We start from the raw sequence: 12,757 nt of genomic DNA, 5'->3' as shown, positions 1-12,757 counted from the left end.
TTCCCTGCAGATCTGACGACAACACACAGTAAGAGCCTCTGCAGATAAGTGGGTTGTTCGGCCCAAATCTGACACAAACACATTTAACAAAGGTTCTCAGTCCACAGATGTCAAGACGCTCGACCAACACGATTTCATCAAAGCAAGACGCATTGCAAATTTTTCTCCTCTTGACAAAATTTGAAGGTTTATTGATCTTGTTCCTCAAACTGAAAGACGGTGGTACCAGAAGTTCTTTGGACTCAGCATCCTTGCGGTTCACATTCATCATCTCGTCTAACGATGAAATGTTTGACGTCGTTTGAAGAGCGCTCCACTTTCCTTTGTTTGAATTATTGTTTTGAGGCCAACCTTGCGTGCTGAATATATTGGTCTTTGATTATTTCAGCCTCGAGAGCTCCAATGGACGCTCTTCCAGGCACCTGGGAATGCTAATGAAACAGCCTGCACGTAGACATGTCACCCATATGCTGACCGCAAGCTTTTACTCATCTGAAATCGCTCGGATATTCCAGACTGGATAAATCTGAAATCAATACTTGAGTGGATGTAAAAAGCACGGCCGAGATAAGAGCAAGAACTTTGTGATGGTAGAGAACGATGAAAGCAGGAAATAAAGAGACCTGCGGGGGCTTTTCATTAGGCCAACTTATACTTTCACACATCCTCCTTTTCCCCCCGTTGCCACCATGTCTAGGATTATTTTTTATTTCTTTGTATCTCACAACGGCACCAGGAGGAAACGAGGACAAGGAATGCATTTTGTTTGACATTGCTTTAGATTGACACAGAGGGAATAACGATTTGACGATATTGTGTCTCTTCCTTTGCACCTCCTCGTCACACCCATGCTGGGAGAAACTGAGAGAAAAAAGTGTATTTTAGAAGACTACAAAATGCTATTGGAGTTAACTCTTGGACGACGGAGCAGGAAATTCAAGCGGTAGATTTCCCCAGTAAGTTGAATTCTAGTAAAATACAAACTGGAGGTTTTTACAGTTTAACGAAGCAAAAAAGCAAAAAGACATTTCAAAGTCTAGAAAACGCAACCGGTTTAAAAATGAAAAACTGCTCCATTTCAGATTCCACCATGGCCACAGCTCATATATCTCGACTGATGTACTATCAGGTTATTGCAGACAGCAAAGAAACAGGCTTCCACGTACTAGCCCCAGATTTTAGCAATAACTGTGTTCGCTACCTGCTTCACTTCAGTGACTTCTAAAGCAAACAGCACTAATGATAGACTTACACAATGGAGGCTTTTCAATTATTCCAGAAGAAACATTTACATTTTTCAATTATTACTTTATAGCTAAATCTGCCTGTGCTGGCTTAACTGTGCAGTCTTACGTTATCTCTGATATTTCTAAAGGTATTCCAATATTTCAAAATGCAGAATGTTTAGTTTTAAAGCAACAAACTGACTCACTTTGTAGTAACCTCCTCCTCTTCTTAGGAAATCAAACTTTCTTCCTGCCCGATTGAACCACAAGGACATGTTATGTTGGTGTCTTAAAGAAAACAGTTTACTTTTAACCATCCCACAGTCACTCAGCAAATGTCACAGTCAGACAGCAGGGAAGGGTGTCCCATCAGACCGTCAGTTCCCGAAACCACACACACACACAAACCTTGTAAATATGGCCCTGTCAGACTTTACACAGGGCAAAAATCTTACGAGGGCCAAATGACCTTTTCTTTTAAAACCGTGGGAGCATTAAAAAGCCTCTTACTGCTCTGATTTTCTTCTTTAGCACCAGCACAAAAATAGCTAACGTTGCGTTTTCTTCAAAGTGCTTTATGTCATAAAAACGCCAAAAACATAACATCGTACAGTCACCAACTGTGAAACCAGTAACAAACATCACATAGCACTAAATCTATCCATGTTTAGTGAATTCACTGGACAGAACAGGACTGATCTCTTTTAAAGTGCTTACTAATTTATTTTGAGAAGGTTTTGCCATTAAACACTAATTTCGGATTCTGATTTTATTCATTTATTTTTTTTAGACCAGAGCTCTGACAAGGAACACAACAGAGATGGGACGAGGCCGCCAGGGTCAAACTCTGACATGTTTTCACCTGCGTAAAGTCGTTTAGCACAGGAGGCTACAAGCTATTAGGACTGAGCTTTAGCCGTGGCAATGATAATAATTATAAGACGACTTGGGCCACCAAATTGAAGCACCCATTTAGCAGATGAGCTTCCGAACGACCTCCTGAAGCTCGTCTTCAGGCGCGTGGCCAAAGAAACGTGTCAGCATTCTTTTCTTTTTTTCCTCCTTTCCTCTCACCTCCCTGTGTGTGTGTTTCTCCCCATCCTCCCTACTTCTATTCGGTGATTCTCTCACCCTTTTTAGTCACTGTCACACTCTCAATGTCAAGCTTTTCACTGTGTCACTTCTGACAACTTGTACGCAGACACTCATTTGCACGTCTTACAGTATTTCTTTGCTCCTAAAAGGACCTGAGGATTTGTTTTCCTTTTACTCACTGTACCGATGCGCATATCCAGTGGACACGCTGCATATATGCGTAGAATCTAAACAATCATCAAAACGGGTAAAGTTCTATTCGCCCCGTCACGTTGCACCAGACACACTGATTTGAAAAAAAAACAAGAATGCCCTTAGCCCCACACAGTGTAATCTTGGACTGTTTCTTTTTCTCTTGTCTTGTGATGTAGTTGGAGAGGAGCTGCATCACACTAACTACCCCCTGCTGAGACACAAAGATAGACAGAGAGAGAGAGAGAGAGGCAGAACAAGGAGAGTAGGCGTAAATTAGGTAGGGAAGACGACCAAACAGAGATGAAAAGATTAGAGAAAGCTTCCTTCGGTACTCGGCTTTATCGCAGACGGAGAAAAGACATTTCTGTTGCTATTGTGTGAAAACATTGCAATGGAGAAAAAAAGAGCCATACATTTTGAGTAATGTGTGTTTAGTATTTCCAACAAATCATTCACATGTAGCTGATGCAACATTACAAAACAATGTTATGTTTAGACATTGATGAATATCAGCACTGGTACAAAACACAGCTTTAGACAACATCTTTGTGTGACATTAAAATTCTGTCAATACACCTGGTTTTGCTTCTCGTCTCCCAATAGCTGGAGGAAACTGTGAAACTCGCATCTCTCCTGTGGATTCAGTAAATTTGTTGACAAGGAGCTGCACATTTACATATTCAGCACTTTGGAATATTGTTATGTGTTTCCACTTGTGTTTCTTGAATCATGCACGTCCAAGCAGATATTCAGACTGCTGTATTTTCTCCAGGAAATATCCCGTCTTATTACCATCGAGTTATGGGCCTATTTTGATTACAGCCCACCCACGACACCTCAACACCTTACGTCAGATAAATCATGTTACGTATCGGTACTAGAGAATTTGTGTGTGAATTGATCTAGAATTCAACCAACCTTAAGTTTGACTTCACAGAAATGCACAATAATGAAGAAAAAACATAATTAAAGTTCATGAATATTATAGTAAAACTCAAAATTATTAATATGACTGTTTATAATTACATCTTAATTATTATTAATTTGTTTGGTAATATTCATGTTTGGGAGTGGCCACATAAGCAACTGTAAGAAAAGTTTGCTAAAGTAGCAACAAGGTGCCTTCCCAACAATTAATGGAAAAGAGCATAAAGTCTTTTTTATTAATTATTGAGAAGAGCATAAATCATTTTCAACAATAAACTCGACGACAAAAGCAACAAAAAAAACAAACAGATTTTGATAAAGATTTATGCTGGCCTCATTTCCAGTCGGAACCAAACTTCCTGGTTGGTTGGAAAAATTTCAAAGTCTAAATCTACCAGCAGCATAATTACATTTGGGTTGGGACCCGAACAACAGCCAAGGAGGGAACACCGGAGGTGTGCTTAGTGGTGTGAAAAAGTTAGAAAGACTGAGATTCGACGACACAGAGATAAGAAGGAAAGAAAGAACACTGAGAGAATATGACAGGGGCAGAGGTCAAACACATAAATTACCCCACGGGCGCCGAATTGCGCGTGGATCCCGTTTAAACATAGGAGAAAACATAGGGGATAAAAAAAAAACGCTTACTCTGTGTCGGGCTGATAAATGATTCAACTGCAGCAAGAGACGCTCTCGCCTCTTAATCTTATGCAGCTGACCTTGGGCTTATGAGCTGTAATAAAACGTGGCCAAGCACTCCTGAAATTGGTCCACTTGACGTGACGCGCCGCAGCCTTCTGCTGCATTAGCATACAGCTTTTACAGAGTGCAGTCTGCCCGGCGTGTATAAATAGTCCGCCGCCAGGGAGATGATGAGGGTGATGATTGGGATGCCGAAGACAAAGAACGCAGCCAGAGGTCAACGGTGATGAAGAGCGATAAAGAGATAAGGAGAAAGCATAATGTGCATGGTTAAGTGCGAATAAGAGGAAAGCGGTTATTTGTGATAAGTTAATGAGAGGTAAGAGGAGGAGAGGCATCGTGATGGTGATGGAGGAGGTGTGGGAGGAAGAAGGGGGGTGGAGGGGAAATCAGAAGAGGACAAATTAGATTGATGTGTGGAAAGATGAAGAAAACAGAACTCATTTCAAATGTATTCTCAGGTTGAGAGGAAAACACGGCCACTTTGAAAACAAAGACAGTCGGCGAGAGCCAGCGACTGTCGGAAATTACAACGGCGTGGTCTTGAGACGTCGGCTCGCTCTTCATTAAGTCAAACATCTCACTTTGACGTTGTCAAGTCAGTCAGTATGAAAATTTTAAATGTCAAGCCTCGGCACAACATGTTCTGTTCTGGCAGTGGCGGCAGCTGTGAGTGAGAGGATGAGAATGAGGATGAGGACGAGGAAGACCAAGCGCAAGATTATTCCATCACTTTTTTAACACCTTGAAATTTGTCCTCTGCGGTCGGCGTCCACCTCACCAACATAATCACCCTCTTCCTTCCCTCCTCGCGAAGATGAAACGAAAAGAAAAATACCACCTTCGTCTTATTCTGAGGGGCTAATAACAGCGGAACAAACATCGCGTCTCTCTCGGGGCTCGGCAGGTATTATTTTCTGACCATTATTATATTTCGGAGGCATCTCTGCGCTTCTCTCTGGAGGCTCCTGAGCACAAAATCGAGCCGTGACAAACAGGCGCTGGGCCCTATATGGATTAATTTTGCCATTTCTTCTGACAATTAATCGATTCATTCCGCCGTGGACCTGATTGGATAAGAGATTTGGGAACAAAACCCAAGTAAAGGGCATGAAATGAAAAAAAGTTTTGACGCAAATTTAAAATGCGTACTTCGATATGGACGCATGTTGGGGTGACAGAACTATGATCAGAACTGATTTTTATTTTACAAAAAAAATCCTGGACACGTGACGATGTGGTACAGTTTTTTAGTCCATTCAAAATTTCTCTCTCTTCATTTTGAATGATCTTTCAGATTTTATATTATGGGATAAGACCGGAATAAAAATCGATTTTATTCACACACAATGGAGACACACATAGAAACACATAGCTTCACACACAGATAAAGTATAAAAAGCATATACGAACCAAAATAAAGCTCAATATTTACTATGTAAGGCCAGGAATATGCGTTTGCAGTTATCAGATGCAGCATACGCCGACAGCAGGGCCAGCATAGTTAAAACAGCAGGTCCCTTGTCTGCTCCAAACCACCAAGGCTAACCATTGATCGATAAAAACATTTTTCCTATAAAAAAAACAAACTAATTTTAAGATTAATCTCAAAACTTTCTAGAAAAAAAAACATGAAAACTCTTCTTGATTGGTTGTAATTTTGCTTGGAAAAAAACTTCAAAACATTAAAATTACTGTCTGATATTTTCCGCAAAAAACAGGAACATTTCTGAGTTTTGCTTCTTTATCCACCTACAGTGGTCCTGATACCTTATTAGGGCTTATTAGCTGCCTAAAATCTGTTTTGAGTTTCCAACCTTACTGTCCCTATTACAATCAAGCAAAAATACGATTTTTTAATGTTTTTTTTTTAATTCAAATATCTGCTAAGCTTTAATATTAAATCCTATGACACCTTAAAAAAGTGATTTTTATTTCAGAGCCAAACATGTTAGTTTGACAGTAATTTATGCACCTGGATAAGATTCTCTGGAAGTTATATTTCTTTAGATTGTAGAGAAATACATGTCAAATGGTCTAATCCAGGAAGAGCTTCCCATTTCCTTTGACTGCCTTCAAGGTTTTTTATGAAGAATTGAAACGTCAACTGTTGTCCATGAGGTGCACTGAAGTGACACCATAATGGTTAGACATTATGGTGTTCTTTATATTGTTCATGTTCTTTATATTGTTGCCATCAATATTGCAGATTTTTCTGTTTCCCGTCACCTCTTGTGTCCCCAGGCTGCATGCGAACGGTCTCAAAAATTGTCCTGCCCTGGCAATCCTGCTCTAAAAAACAGCCGGCGTCTTTTTAACAATCACAGCTTCATGCACCGCCTTCATCAACCTGACACAATAGCTTAAATAGAGAGAAAAACCTCAAGTCCACCAAAATGAAGAAAAACTACCTCGTGATAGGGAAATAAAAGTCTAAGCTTATAAAGACCTTGCAGAGCAATCTAGAGAGACTCAAATATTCCGATGCAATAAAAAAAAAAAAAGGGCCAGAATAACCAAAGTGATGCGATGGAAAAAGATGCATCACTGGAGCAATAAAAAATATGGCTGTGTTTAATTTGGAAAAAATGGGTTTAAACAAGACAAGTTTCAAAACACTCTTTTTTTAAAACTCTTTGGGTTTGGGCTGTGTGGAAAGATAACTGGGATTTAGAGTTGAAAATTATGGATGCTGTGCAGCGACAAAGCGTGGAAACGAGTCACGGAAATAAAGATGTGCCGTGTCACATTAAGGCTGGTCTGAAAGTGCTGCTGGAATTCAAAGTAACCACCAAAGAGAAGCTTTAGCAGGTTGCATTTCATCCTTTATAGGTCGGAGCGACTTGGCAGCAAGTAAAAGAAGATGAACTTTTCACAAGAAGAGATCGAAAAAAGCAGAACGACCTGGTAGGATCATAGCAAATGTCAAAAAAGCCATCAGGGCTTGTTTGTAAGTCGGAAAAGAATCACGTATCCCTTTAATTCGTTTCCGTACTCATGAGCATGAGTGCCATTCATTTGGGGCTTTTTCTGATTTATTTAAACTGTTTCTCTGCAGGGTGGAAAGGTCACAAAGTTTACAATTGTGGTGAGCCTTATAAATTAGCTTGAACTTACCGTTAATTTATTCTAACCATTTTCATATGCAATAGGCTATAATATATACAGTATATAGCTACAGTTTCAAATACCATGCCTAATATTTAGATAACTCTCCCTTGACATGTTACACCTCCACCACACTCTTTTATTTTTTTAGCCATCAATAAGATCCTGGCATAAATCTGAGTGGATACTTGACTTCTCTTCTTTGCGCGATTCTTTAAATAAGGTGGTTTGTTGTTAGTGCTTTGGCTTTGTTCAAACAAATCTATTAATAAAACTGACAGAAACAGTCAAAGACCAACCAACTGTAGCAGCTGTGATTTAGGGGATTGCTCATCATAAAGTTATTTTAGCAATGAAAGTTGAAATTTACATTGCCTGGAGTGTAAGAACAGGTGAGAAATAGTTGATCAGTCGTGTTTGGCAAATGTGTTTCCATCTCTCCTTTAGTGCATCGATGCCTTTTTGGAAAAGCCAAAAATCACCTCAAACCCCTTTGTGAAACTGAGGACGTTGTTTCGAATTTGGCTGTTTCTATTAACCTTTCCCAACGTGATACTTAATAAACTTTAAAAAATGTTGATGGAAAGATGATGTTCTATTATGACAACCACAAATGACTGGCCAAAGCTGGAGATCACTTCAGTAGAAATCTATTATGCTTTTCTCCACATCAGTAAAGATGGCAGGTGCAGAATATATACAGAGGCAGGTTAAAATCAGACAAACTGCAGTACCTTCAATGTGAGAGTCCATCACCGTCAGTGTGACTTCTCACCAATCTGACCACAGACTGACTCCATGTGGACCAGAGCCCTTCTTTTGTCTCTTTTGTGTCAGAATACTGCGAATAAAGGCCAACAATGCCACAAACGCTGAATGGAGGACAAAACCAACGTTCACCAATGGGGGTTGGTAGCATCATCCTCCATGTAAGAAATGTCCCTGCGTGACGCAAAATTCAACAATGACAAAGCAGGACTGCTTTGTCAATGACAAAAAATGCTTTGCGAAAAAGTTGAAATGTTTGCAAGAAGATATTTGTCCGCAAAACGGCTACAAGCTCATAAAACAGATGTCGGCGTGGACCGTCCACGAAACGGAGCGTCTCCTCCGGAGTTTTAACCAGATCAGCCAAAGCCGTCTCTGTCGTTTCACTTCACAGCCTGACAAAATGGTGCCATCTCGGTTTGTTTGCAGGTTGCCTGACCTCATATCAGCAGATAAACTGGGAAGCACAGATTCCATAAAACAGAGAGAAAGCTTTCTCATAAGAATGGAATCAACATTGACAATATAATAACCGAGATAAAGTAGACGTGCCGGCGGGGCGGCCTCTGTGCACACAGCTTCCACCTTAAAAGTCAGCTCATCATTACAAACAAGATATTGCAGAGATATTTATACCGCCTCACCTGCCTTGTGATTCTCTGACGAGCTCAGGATCCTCTTCACCCCGCCCAAAAAAATCTTTAGTTATCCAAGGAAAGCATTATATGTTTTCAGTTCACTTTATAGCACAATCAAGTAACTATGTTACCTTATGTTGTTATAAGCATGCTGTATATATCAAATGTGACCTAATAGAAATTTAACTTTTGTCATGTAATGCCTCCTAATTGTTCCTCTGTCTCTTTAAGAAACTCCACCTTCAGGAAGTCATCTGCCTGGTCTGAAGGAACTGAGTGGGGGAGAAGGGCTCTGTAATCCAGGAAGCTTGGAAACTGCATTTTCCAGGATGAGCTTCACCCTCGAAGGCGGAGCTAGGGCCATCCAGGCGTTTTGCACAGCTGAATGTTTGAAAAATACTTGAGGTATGTTTTGATAAGCGAATGACATCATAACACGATGCAAAGCTAAAACATAAAAAATAAAAATCTACTTTTATATAATACTTCTCCTTTAAGTAGGCCTTCACCAGACACAAGAAAGAAGAGCTGAACCGCTACACCGCTGACATGAGGCCGTTATGGAAATAAGATCGTTCAGCAACATACATCTTGTCTCTGCGGTCTTTCTGAGAAACCCCCGGGCAAACAGACCTGTCACATCTTCTGAGGAGTCACATTGTTACTTTGCTATAACCAGTTCTCTTGTTAGGCTGAAAGCTCTGCAAAATCCATGACGCAATTTATAATTTAGAAGAACATGAGATTTTTTTTTTTTTTTTTTTTTTGGGCACCTGTTATTTTTCATTCTCTGTGCAGAAACTGAAAAATTTGTGAGAATCATGCTTTGATTGAGTCCATATCAGTAAAGATGGCAGGTGCAGAATATATACAGATTTTGATATACAGAGCGCAAAATCCACCGACATTTGTCTGTTATGCCTTTGTAGAGACGATGCTTCTTAGTGTGGTGGGATGGTGCTCCACCCTTCTCACTCTGCGCACCAACAAGAAGCGCACTGTTGATTGGTGGGCGGGGCAGGCCGCTGCAAGGTGCGTGTGTCTTTGGTTCCCCTGCTACACGCTTGCTGGCTGAGTGGCCTGTGGGTTTGATCGGCTTACTGAAAATCGTAAGTGCCATTTGTATTATCCGCCTGGGATGGTGGTTTGGTTCTGGTGCCATACCTGCCGTGCGTTTCTGCAGCGTTGTTTTGCTGGTGTGGCATTGGCGGTTGCAGCTGGAGATCGTTGCGGCGTGTGGCTTCCACCTCGTCCTCGCTTGTTGGTCCGCTTCCTCTCTGGGAAGCAGTGGTTCCACTCCTGGGTAAGCTACCTGCCGTTTATATTTTTATTTACTTTACCTGAATCCACAGTTAACGTGTTTTCTGTTTTAGGCACAAGATTGCTGTGGGCGTTGCAGCACTTTTGGATGCTCTGCTGTCTTGTTATGTCGGTGTTTGTTTGAGCAGTTCTGAACTGGCTGCATGGATGGGCGGGGCATGACTCCTTCGGTCCTATTGAATGACCTCTGAAATTGGACTTCGACAATTATTCCACTGTTTGAAGTGTTTGTTTGCTTACAGTCTGTGCTTGTTTTATTACTGAAATTACTCATTTGTTTTTCTTTTTTGTTTTGTTTTTCTTTGCATGGTATGTTTTGTTTGTTCATTTATTTTTTGGAATGATTTAAATTGGCCTCATTTCACAGAACCCCTTTCCCTTCCAGGGACCAAGTAGTACGCCTGAAGACGTGTTTTAAAGAAATAGTTTAATAAAATATTGTATACTAATCAGTGTTCTGGTGCGTTCCGTAAGAAAAAAAAAAAGAAACCCTGCCCCTCGGCCGGCTCACATTAGCAATGAAGCTAATATCTATCGGTGGAAAGCCTTCATTTTCTTAACATGTGGGCTAATTGCTGAGGAAAATGAATCTGAGGGTTCAGGAGTTAGGATTTATGTGAGACAGTTTTCTTTTTCTGCCATTTTGTTTTGTATTCAACCCAAAAAAAAGCATTACCTCCTCTCTTCTGTTCCTTCCCAGTTCAACTAAGGACCAGAGTTAGGATAGTTTTGGGTTTTCATCATAGTTTAGTTTGACTTTTGCTCTAATTCAGTTAGTCTTATTTAGTTTTGTTTTGGAGTGTTTGCTAGTTTTTATTAGTGGTTATTACGTACATGATGTTTTAGCTTTAGTTTTTATTAGCCATAGTAGTGAACTTTTTTTTTTAGTCTTTGTTTGTTTTGCAGTAATCAAAAATGTGAAAGTATTGTACTGTGATTCTGTATATGCTGGTTGGGTAACGTAAGCTCAACAGAGAAAGCGTATTAAATTATTATTGAACAATTCTTGACTTTGGGGTTTTCTAATAAATTTTGCTGTCGCCACTTTGTGGACTAGGGTAAGTGCCGCCAGGAGGAGTATGGTAATCTGCCAGCAGTTCAAAAATAATAAATCAATTCATAAACAGAATCTAAGAATATTGTGGGGTTTTTTTAGTTTTAACACTCAATATTGTCCCAGTTGTAGGTTTTCCCCATCAATTAACATTTCCATTTATTCCAAGTCACAGAAATGTTTTCACAATTTCAGCTTTTGTAAGTCTGTTACACTTTTAGATAGCTATAACCTTACAAAGGTCTGCTTGTGGGCAAGAAAAGCAACAACAACAAGAAAAAAAGGTTGGACGTGAATTGAGTGTGCATGTATCTGTTTACGCATGGTTTGGATGTCAACGTGCTGGTGAGTAAGTGTTGCTTGCGAGAAGTCTCGCTAAATAAGCAGGAGGCCTGCAGTCGCAGTTGCACATGGCAGCCTGCCGTCCAGACGGGGTGTGTGTCCGTCACTTTCCTCTCTGCTCTGCACACACAATATTTCTCTGCAACACGACTAGATTTCGCTTTTGTGAAGTTGCAAAGTTTTCTAGAATGCCATAAAAATGTGACGTATGCAACTATTTAGTGGCTTGAACTCATTTGTGAAGGAACCCAACTTATTTCAGAGCTTTCCAAAAGCAAGTCTGTTGCCCTAAATATAAAGAATGACATTTAGGGATGTATTGATTAGCATTTTTACCCCAAATACACTTCCGAGTTATTTAGGAAAAGGCAATGTGCGTATCTGATCCCACATTTTAGTCAATGGCTTTATACATTTCCAGACAGGTTGCATTTCATCGGCATTAGATGACCTACGTTATTCTTATTCATCCATTGAAGTCATGGTGGTATAACAGTATGTATATTCATGCAAAAACCTCCTGCAGAGCATTATCGGACAATATGTTATTGTGAGTCATGGAACCGTCGTTTTACGCCAACGCACGCAGAATGCTAAAATCGCTCACAACGTTTCACTTTTCCCACATTTTGTTGTTGCAGCAAATCACACAGATGGTGGACCAACGATGAAAACGAACGCTCGGTCTGTCTGAACTGGGGAGAGCAGAATCTTTCCCTACGCAAAAGCCGAACAGTTATAAGTCCACTAGGCTCAGCTCAAATAGTAAAAAACGACAAAACTCTCTTCAAGGCTGAAAAATGCTGATCTTTCTAATTACATTTCTTGCAGATTCCTTAATCTCCCTCATAAATAAAATATTGTCCAAATCAAAATAAAATTATGGCCGGAACCAAAATTACTTCTAAATTGCATTTCATTCTACATTATGCAGCATAAAAGGTTTAAGCGGTATTAATTGCTGAAAGCTGCAATTATACATTTAAATAACAGCACGCATTGTGCATTGTACATCTGCTACGCTCTTTGCCCAATTTGTATTCCTTTTCCTTTTTGAGCTCTTAAAAATAAATGTTCCTTTATCTCCAGCACACAGTAATTAAATGAGTCGGAGGCTGAGGGTAGCAGATAATGCAAATGTGTTTCACACAGTAAATTAAGAATCGCAGGTTTGTGCGTTGTGTTCAAATGTTATTAAGTAAAAAGAGACGCGAGGGCAAGATTCGTACAGTGCTACTGCACTTGTTCAGTCACCTCGCCTCTTTGGCTCAATCTGTTCCGAGGCAGAAACCTTTCCAGGTATCAAACAGACTGTACAATAACCACAAAGCCAATGGTTAATGTTTCTGAAAAGGGATGAATGCAGTGCTCACGTTCTCTAC

The sequence above is a fragment of the Poeciliopsis prolifica genome, unplaced genomic scaffold (assembly GCF_027474105.1).
Source record: "Poeciliopsis prolifica strain line A6 unplaced genomic scaffold, Auburn_PproV2 SCAFFOLD031, whole genome shotgun sequence".
NCBI lineage: Eukaryota > Metazoa > Chordata > Actinopteri > Cyprinodontiformes > Poeciliidae > Poeciliopsis > Poeciliopsis prolifica.
The sequence above is the reverse complement of the archived record's forward strand: the minus strand, read 5'-3'. Positions refer to the sequence as shown.